An 8960-nucleotide genomic window follows, 5' to 3' on the forward strand; every position below is an offset into this window, starting at 1 on the left:
TCATAAACTTGTTGATGACTTCGTTCCACTTATGACCATCCGATGTAGCAGCAGTGCACCGTGGTTTAATCAGAAGTTACGACGTATGAATAATAAGAAAAAGCGATTTTACCGGCAGGCACTAAAAATTGGTCTTCTAACCATGTGGGACAAGTATAAGAAATGCGACAAGGACTACCAGTCACTCCTAAAATCCATTCGACGCCAGTTTTTCAATCACGACCTATCATCTCTGCTAACCAACAACCCTCGTAAGTTCTGGCGCATCATAAATCCTAGCTTTCATCCTGACATTTTGCTTACCGACTGTAACGGCGTCATAATTAATGAGTCTGAATGTGCTCCGGTTTGTAATGACAACTTTTCATTAGTATTCACCAAAGAAGACATTAGCTCATCCCCTGACTTAAATACGATCCATGACATTTGCATGCTTGAAATTGTGATTAATGAAACAGGTATCTAAGCTTTATTAAACAAGCTTAAAATTACTAGAAGTTCGGATCACCTCAGCTTTAACAATAAGATACTTAAGAGTACATCTCAAAGCATTTGCGCTGTGTTGTCCTGTTTGTTTTCGCAATAATTGTCACATGGACTAATTCCTAATGACTGGCGGATAGCCAAAATAATACCTATATTTAAATCAGGTGAGCGTTCCTCTCCATTGAACTACCGACCAATCTCGTTAACCAGCACCGTTTGTAAACTTCTTGAGCATATCATTCACAGCCAAGTCATTAACTACCTCAAAGATCATAACATTATTTTCCATTATCAGCACGGTTTCCGCAAGGGATTTTCATGAGACAATCAACTAGCTGGCTTCGTTAACGACTTACAATTGTCGCTTGACGCGGGCTTTCAGGTCGACGCAGTGTTTCTAGATTTTTCAAAGGCTTTCTATCGGGTTCCTCATCACAGAGTTCTACTGAAACTAGCACAGCTTAACATGCACCCTAACGTGCTCGCTTGGATTAAGGACTTCCTGTCATCTAGAACACAGTTCACCTCGGCTAATAACTCTAATTCGTCCTCTACTTACGTGACATCTGGTGTACCACAAGGAAGTGTGCTCGGACCTTTGCTTTTTTTAATCTACATTAATGATTTACCTGCCTGTGTAACATCTAGAATTCGACTTTTCGCTGATGACTGCGTAATTTACCGTAACATTACTAGTGACAGTGACCGCCAATCCCTACAATCGTATCTCAACGCAGTAAGCTTATGGTGTTCATCCTGTTTAATGTCATTAAACGTTTCTAAAACAAAACAGATATCTTTCACTCGTCGCACAAATCGCATTCCAACCACTTATATTCTTAACGACAATACTGTAGAACTAACAGCAACATACAAGTACCTTAGTGTGCACCTTCAGTTTGACCTATCATGGCATCACCATATCGACCTCAGCCTAGCGTCTGCTAACCGCTCACTTGGTCTTCTCAAACGCAACCTCAGACACGCCCCTATGCACCTTAAAAAACTGGCTTATATAACTCTAATACGCCCTAGACTCGAATATACTGCGGCCATCTGGGACCCCGAGCAAGCCTACGTCATCAATAACATCGAATCCTTACAGAACCGCGCTGTTCGCTTCATATTTTCAGACTACTCACCCTTCACAAGTGTTACAGCATTAAAAAGACGTGCCGAACTGGAATATTTGTCATATCGCAGCAAACTTGCTCGTTTAACACTTTTCCATAAACTTTATCACCACCCCTCCCTTCGAAGTGATTTGTTTCAGTCAGCTCATGCCATCTTTCCATGCCGTGATCATTGTTTCAAAATTAAACGTGTGAAGTGTCATTCCTCGTCTTACGCCAATTCATTCATTCCCCGTACTATCATCGAATGGAATAATTTACCATCAGCCATCGCCACAGAAACTGACATAAAATTCCAAGAGTTTCTTCGCTGTGACGGAAATGTGAAAAATTTGCTGTTTTTGTTTGTGTTAATTTTTTTCTTTTCGTGTTATGCCTTATGTTTCATTACAGTTATTACCGAAATGTATCCCGTTTATTAAAAGCTGTATCGCACCCCCCCCCCCCCTATGTAATACCCTCTCCTGGAGGGCCTTTAGGGGTAACGTGAATAAATAAATAAATTCTTCATGATTTATCGCATACTTCTGAGGAACGTCTTCAACGCTTACTGGCAAGGGGGCTGCGAGTATGTCTTGGGGTTCCGCAGGCTACCTCGAGTTCTCTAGTGATTGCTGAACCTCGTCACCGATCATTTCCAGGTCATACAAACGGTCGAAACATGCCGAGATAATTATCACACCTTAACCCAACACGAGAAGCATCCATTAAACCTCGCGCTTAGCGAACGAAACAAAAGCAAAATTCAGGATGTTGTTCAAGAACATAAATTACCAGAATTATTACCAAGATTTGAATTATGCAAGGTGGATGTTAGTTACCCTCCTTGGATGTTAACAAGTCCTGAAATATAGTTATTGGTTGACGGGATTATATCTAAGAGAGGCATGTTCACGGTAGCCGCACTGCAGCAACTGGCACTCTTCCAAATTTACTCATTATATCCCCAGTACATCCACGTATATACAGACGGTTTGTGTCAAAAAATTCCTCAACTTCAGCATTTGTCATTCCACATTAGGCGCTAGAGCAAACATTTATTATCCCGAGAGACATCTTCCACGATGGCAGGATTGTTTGCAATCCGTGGGCTTTGCATTTCATAACATCAGAAAAGAATTCGTAAGAATGGGTTATATTTAGCCATTCGCAAGCCACTCTCACATTACTTCAAGGCAATAAGAAAAATTCTTTGAACACTTTTCTATTGTATTACACCTAAAGAACATACAAAAACAAACGCAATGAATCACGTAATTCCATTCCGACGGATACCCGGGCACTGCAATATTCCTTGTAATACTGCAGCGGAGGCGTCTGCGAATCCGGCGCACCATAACGCAGAGTAGTAAAGGCAAGGCGCAGAAGACCAGAAAGAAGAACACAAACGACAGGACCGGCGCCGGTCCTGTCGTTTGTGTTCTCCTTCTTGAGTCCTGGTCTTCTGCGCCTTGCCTTACTACTTCAAGCATGAACCAACTAGCCCAAGCAAGAGTTTTACTTGAGCAAATAACACAGAGACACCCAATCTTCCCCTTTTGCGTAGTGAAGTCCGTCTGATCCTGAGACAGATTTCCTGTAGTCTCAGCAAAACTACCTGGTTTGATCAGCAGTCTAAGAACTCGGAGTTATACCTTATCGACTCATGTATAAGCCTATCTATTCCGGAAAATCTCAGAGAAAACAGAAAATTTGAAACATTGGTGCACCGCATGCGGCTTGGTACTGCATTTACGAGAAACTTCTTACACAGGATAAAACGTACCTCTAGCCCACAGTGTTCTTGTGGTCATCCAGACGAAGATGTGTATAACCTCTTCCTCGAGTGCACTAAATACGATCCACAACGAAGGGTATTGCAAGCAAATTTGTTGCTTTTAGACAAAAGACGATTCACTCCAAAGAAGGTACTTGGTACCTGGCCAACTTCGGGCCTTCAGAAAAGAGCCCTTTTTACTTTGAAGAAGCTTTTCGAGGACACCAACATTTTGGGGAAATATTAAGTTTCAGTTGATCCTAATAAGCTAAATGAGTGATATAAATATTGTTCGAGGTTGTAAATTGATTTATGTGGGGATTGTAATTTTTACGCAATATGTAATTGTGTTTTGTGCTTGCAGTGTGTGATGTGTCATGCGCGACATGGTGCGGTGATCGGGACGGTCAGGAGCAGACGACAAGGAGTACGCGCGCCGAGGCGGATTCCATGCTGGAAGAAGGAAAACAACGACGCCGAAGAGCGTCCGGCACGAGAACGCGCGGCGCATGAAAAACAACAAAAAGAAAAGCAAACCAATTAGAAAAGACGACGGGGTGTCAGGCAGCCAATCCGAGAATGCCAAATCGGCCAGATCAGAAGAAAAATGGCTGTGGCTTAGCTAAGGTTAAGCCCAGGATGCGAAGCATACTAGCCTTTATTTTAGTTGTTGAACCACTGTTTAGCCTGGTGAACTGCTGTTGCTTGGCTATATTTGGTTCGGCTAGACGAAGAAGCAACTCATGCAGGCGAGCGCACGAGCTGAGACCCGGCTATGTAGCTACGTGGCCGCAAGCGAGCGCACGAAGTTGAGCCTCCGCTTTTGCAGCTGTTATGACGTCATATGGTAGCTACCGGCCGCGCGCGGCGCAGCAAGGAAGAGCGTGGTTGTGCGGCTAGTATGCTTCGCATAAAAACGCGGTGCGCTGGCAGAAAGGGAGGACACGCGGGGAGACGCAGAGGAGACGCCGGGGAGACGCCAGGAGAGTCCCAGGAAGCGACGGCAAGAGGAGGTCAACCACCGGAGCGGGCGTTGAAGACGGGCCGTCGGGTTCCGGTCCCGAGCTACCAGGACTTCACCCGACCGGGGCCTCCTGCCAACCTGTTCCTGTGCGTCGCCCGTCCACCCGAGCGTGCCGCCAGCTCCTCAAGGCCGGTGAGCTTCTGTGCTCGTGGGTACGACGAGAACAGTCGGGCTACGGGCCCGAGTTCTACGCCAGCTGCGCGGCCAGAACGCCGCCCCCGTCTGTCGTGCCGCCTGCTGCCCGAGGCCGGCGTTCGAGCTTCTGTGCCCGTGGGCAGGACAAGAGCAGTCGGGCTACGGGCCCGAGCTCTACACCCAGCTGCCCGGCCAGAACGCCGCCGCCGTCTACTCGTGCCACCAAGCCGCCTGGTTTACTTCTCCGAGACAGAGCTGGCCAGCTCCGGTCGCCCGGTCAACCAACTTAGACCACGACCTTTGGTGAGACCAGCGCCACTCCTTTCACCAGCTTGTCGCAGCGCCACAGCTTCGGGACTGTTATGTATCCCTGCCGTCGTGGCAAGCCCGGACTCACGCACTACTTAGCTCCATACTAGCCCCAAATGTGTGTCTTGATGTGTATTTGAGTGTTTCTTTTATGTTTGCTATTTTCTTCTATTTAATTTTAAGCCTTCTTTAGTTCCATTAAACGTTTGTGTGTGTGTGTTCGAAACGAACGGCTTTGTCCTCAATTGGGTTCTCGGAGGCTCCGCCTAAGAGAACCATCAGAACCTTTTGAGCACACGAACCTTTATCCCCATATTAGGGTCATCACACAGTGTAACTACATGTGTCGTGTGTTTGGCTATTCAAAATATCTGTCTTTATATATATGAATGTGTACTGAACTCATGCACAAAGCTTTGCGATTCATGCACTGTTAGACTGTATAGTTTTTATTCATCCGGTGTACTACTGAGTGCCATATTTCGTGTCGCTATTCTCCCTTTTTACTCAAATTTGTTTCCTTTGCTAAGTGACAAGGAGTAGCCGGTGCCGCAATAAAGGCGCCAACCTCTCCTAATATTCATTTCAATAAAAACAATATCGGTGTTTTCTAAGGAAGCTCTTAAAGTCACCAGCGCTTTTCTCTGCAGACCCACTGTTGGCCATGGGCCAAGTGGGTCTGTTTCAATAATAACTAAAAAAAACCTTATCTATAGACTGGAACAAGGGCAAAATCGGGCATCTAGATTTGCAAGTAATAACTATTAGTCATTTTTAAGTCTGTCTGAAATAAAAAAGGAGATTGAGATGGGAGTCATTAACAATAAGAAGGCAGAAACTTCTGCTTAAATTTCTTCAGAGTGTTTACTATAATAAATATACCATTAATTTCTACGAATACCTCCCAGAACCGAAATACGTCTCGCTTCTTCGACATAGTTAGGGAAAAATATTAGAATATCCGTTCAAAGCGCACACTTTCGGTAGTTAGTTCTTACTATGAACAATACAAGAATGGAGCCGGCTCCCAGACGATATGGTTAACGAAACTAATAATGTCGACATCAATAATATCGACATCAATGGAATTACAGTATTCTCCCGAAGTGTCTCTATTGTTTAGAGTGTATGTTCGTGGCAAATTTTGTATATTCTGTATAATCGCATAATTTGCGCGTTTTTGTTCTTTTTTATAACGTATCTTGTATAACAATCTATTAGTATTTTCGCTATGTGATGATCCATGTCCCCCTCGCAACGCAATGCCTTGTGGCGATGTAGGTAAAGTGTAAATACAATAAATAAGAAGCCTCATCTAAGTCGGCGCAGTGGCTGCTTGAATAAATAATACATTTAAATGTGTTTAACTTGGAGCTCCAGAGGTAAAGCTTCCTCTTATAACGATTGCCAGAAAATAATGCGTGGGATCAGACAGATATCTTTCTTAATTTTGAGCCAGTTAGCATCTATGAAGGAACCTCGGACATCGAACTCCATAAAACAATAGAAGGGCTTAAACTCATTAAAGCTTGGCTGATTCTTGACCAAAAAGGAATTTGAATGCTCCATATCTGTCCTGCATTGTTCGACGTGTCGGTGTAATGCAAAAGCAGCATGCGCGACACTGTGGGCCTTTTGCAAAATGCAACTGCAGAACTTGTTTTCCTTACTCTCGTTCTGCGGGTGACGGCCAAGCTCTGCGCAAGTTAGCTTTACGAAATCAGGAAGTGGGATAGTTGCTGGGGCATAACGGGTGCACTAAGCCCATTATCAGTCTCGAGGCTGCCTTTTTGGAGGCAGTGAAAGAAGGTATTGAAAGGCCTCGACTACTTCATCACAGTCGGAGATCTGTACGAGCCACATCGCTTGTAACTCGTCTTTTGCTATAGTATGCCGTTGCGCAATTTGTCGATCATTGTGAGTTCTGAGGACAGCTTTGAAGGTAGCATCCGGTTCCATTTTTCCTCGGTCGCAGGGCGTTCTTCGCGATTATTCAGTCCGGACAAAGCCAACGAGTTGCGCTCCTTTTTGTGGTCGAGGCTAAATATTCAGGCAACGTAGTTCGATTTATATAAAGGTTGAGATAGTTCGGTTTATATGAAGGCAGAGATTGTTCGATTAACATAGAGTTTGGTTTATACATAATTAAAGGAAGCATTGTATGAATACAGCCTGCTTCCACCACAGCAGGTGGCGCTGGGGGTTTAATTAACAATTGCTAATGCCAAGCATACAGAGAATCGTCCATTGCTCTTTTAAGGATATTGATGACAACTGCAACGACGACCACGATGACGACGGTGATGACAATGATGATGATGATGCTGACGACGACGACGTTGTTGTTGTTGTTGTTGTTGTCGTCGTCGTCGTTGTTGATGATGATGATGATGATGATTGCAGTGTTATGTGGCGGCGTGCGCGCTTCCATTTCGAGGCGTGAAAAGGTTCATGCGAGGAATCGCATCAGTTCAATCTCCACTAAACCTGCAAAGTCTGGCAGTTTGTCGGCCATACAACCCCAAGGGACGAAGTCTGCCTGCTTTTTGCATTGACGGAGTTCGTTTCTTCTTTTTTCTCGTTTTAGCCTGACTTGAATGGATAACCAGCTAAACTTCCGAAGTTCTATTGGCGCAGTTTACTAACGGTGAATTCCATTCGCCTGGCTTATGCAATAGCCCGACGGCACGAGAAGAAATGGGGTTAACCGAGGGGCCCCATTTTTATTAGTCATATCATAAGAAGCCACCTGCGGCAAGTTGTTTTTACATGCACTTTTATTTCCATTAATTTACCATTTCTTTATTTCATTTATTAAGCACAAGTAACTTCCCCTATGTTGTCCTTGGTGTCAGTGCTTGTTGGCTTCTTATAGTATGATGTTTCTCGTTATAGTTTGTCTTCCACTTCGAGTACGACAACGATTAGCAGGTTTTACGGTTAAAACTGGAAACAGCGTAGCCGGGATACCAGAGCAGGAAATATATATAAAAAAAGAAAGGAACTGAAGCCACAATTTCGATCGACTTACTACTTACGCTCGATAACCCGCCTCTGCACTTCTCGTGCACCCGCGAAGCGAGGTATCGAGGCCTTCGCCACACGTAAAGAGGCACAAATTAACGATCGTTATTCGTCATTCTCGTAAGCTATGGCTGCCTCGATACGCGGACCATCTCCGTCTTACGAAAACATCGGTCCTTCTTGTCGCGTCTCAGCTTCTTTCGCTCCACTTTGGGTCACGCACTCACTCTGTGCTTTCCTCAATATGCAGTTTGTCCCTTTCAATCTTTTTTTTACCAGATGTGACGAAGAGTAAAGCAGGGAGGAAGAACGTGACGAACACGAGACGGAGAAAAACAAACGTGTGGAAAGTGAAAAAAATATATATAGAAGTCCCCCAGCGAGGTGACAGTGCGTGCACAAACGCCGCTCTTTATTAAAAATGCCTCCCAACGCGCGGGCCGCCGCTGTTTCGCCCTCCCCGAGTTTCCTCCTCCGCTTCGTCCCCCGGTGTCCGGCCTCCGCGCGATTTATCCAAACGTTCGGAAAGGTCGCTGCCGTGTTTTAACAGGGATCGGCTCGAGGCACCCGGTCGGGTCAACAAACAAACAAGACGCGGCTGCAGGGTGCGCGAGTCTCGCTCTGATTTATTAGCGCGGCTCGCGGTGGGGCGCTTGTACAAGCAAACTCCCCGGAGCTGGCGCAAGCGCGTGGGCCCCACCCCGCACCGCCTCCTCGCTGGCCGGGCGCTTTGCTGGAGCGCCAGCCGACTTTTCCAAGAAGGGCCAGAAGCGAAAATGAGTGACGTCGTAACAAGCCCAAGGGAGGGGCTTAAAAGCGCGCAGCTCCGTGAGCGCACATCTCCGGAGGACCGCGTAGCGCGACGCGTTTCGGGGCCAGCTTCTGCTGTCATCCTACCTTGCCGTGCAGCGTAGACTATGTGTGTCATCACTTGCTGGCTGGAGATATAAGCCTTTGTTCAGCCCTATAGAGTAGTCCACTGACGCAAAAGCCGTAACCGTTCTATAGGTTCCAAGGCAATGCTCGCTATGCAGGGTGTCCCACGTAACTTGAGTGAAACATTAAAAATATGTAAATGCCACGTCGCTGCACA

General features: G+C 45.6%; 1 long non-coding RNA gene across 1 annotated transcript in view; it reads left to right on the forward strand.

The window, feature by feature from the left end:
• The window catches only part of LOC142570813 (uncharacterized), a 118708-nt gene extending 113639 nt beyond the window's left edge, over positions 1 to 5069 (forward strand). Inside the window, exon 2 of the long non-coding RNA XR_012825689.1 lies at positions 3740 to 5069. This is a non-coding gene — a long non-coding RNA (uncharacterized LOC142570813). The remainder of the gene's footprint in view (positions 1 to 3739) is intronic.
• The last annotated feature ends 3891 nt before the right edge of the window (positions 5070 to 8960 follow it).

This window comes from Dermacentor variabilis, chromosome 2 (genome assembly GCF_050947875.1).
Source record: "Dermacentor variabilis isolate Ectoservices chromosome 2, ASM5094787v1, whole genome shotgun sequence".
NCBI lineage: Eukaryota > Metazoa > Arthropoda > Arachnida > Ixodida > Ixodidae > Dermacentor > Dermacentor variabilis.